At 53.8% G+C, this 1,015-nt stretch overlaps 1 protein-coding gene across 1 annotated transcript in view; it reads right to left on the reverse strand.

Annotated features, from left to right (window-relative positions):
* Positions 1-1,015, reverse strand: part of CATSPERD (catsper channel auxiliary subunit delta) — a 58,058-nt gene that overhangs the window by 31,654 nt on the left and 25,389 nt on the right. The window lies entirely within an intron of this gene.

Here is a 1,015-nt window from a genome sequence, read left to right on the forward strand (position 1 = left end):
GAACTCCTGAGCTCAAACAATCCGCCCGCCTCGGCCTCCCAGAGTGCTAGGATTACAGGCGTGAGCCACCACGCCCGGCCCTTCACTGTTATTTTTTAAGTGTACATCACCACTGTTTAGTTCCAGAACATTCCATCGCCCCAAAAGGAAGCCCCGTTCCCATTAGCAGTCACTCCCCATCCCCTCCCCCAGCCCCGGGTGACCACGAATCCACGTCCCGTCTCTGTGAATCTGCCTGTTCTGGATGTTTCATATAAATGGAGTCTCACACTGTGAGTCCTTCTGTGTCTGCCGTATCCCACTGAGCACGATGTCCTCAAGGTCCATCCACGCTGTGGCCTGTGTCAGAGCCTCGTTCCTTTTCATGGCCGAGTGATATTCCAGTGCGTGGATGGACCACATGTGTTTATCCATCCATCTGTTGGTGGACGCTTTTGTTTCTGCTTTTTGGCTATTGCGAATACTGCGGCTATGAACATTCATGTATGACTTTATGTGTGCAGGGGTGTTGTTTTCGATTCTCTCGGAGCATCTAAAAGTGCTGTTACCTGAGTCGGCCAGATGCATTTCCGGGGATGAGCAACAAGGAACAGGCACCTGCTCCGAGGACGGTCAGTCGTGCGGGGTTGCCCTTGGGGATGGTGATGGGGGAGGGGGCAGTGACCCCGGTGACGGAGATAGGATCGCCCCCACTGCCAGATCCTGAACAAGGGCTCAGCCAGCCCCTCAGGGCCTGCTTTTGTGACTCTTAAGGTTTGGGACCTACCAATGGCTTGATATCCACGCATGACATTTCCCTGTTGGCTATGTCCACAGTTAATGTAGATATGGTGGCTCGCCTTAGGCTGCAAGGCAATGGAAGCTTGTGTTACTAGAGACAGCACTGCAGTCAAAAGCATGGTGGAGTCATTCATGCACCCATCCATCCATCCATCCACCCACCCACTCATCCACTTATCCATCCATCCACCCACCTATCCATCCACCCACCCATCCATCCAGCCAGCCACCCTCC

This window comes from Propithecus coquereli, unplaced genomic scaffold (assembly GCF_000956105.1).
Source record: "Propithecus coquereli isolate 6110/MARCELLA unplaced genomic scaffold, Pcoq_1.0 Scaffold241, whole genome shotgun sequence".
In the NCBI taxonomy this organism is placed as follows: Eukaryota; Metazoa; Chordata; class Mammalia; order Primates; family Indriidae; genus Propithecus; species Propithecus coquereli.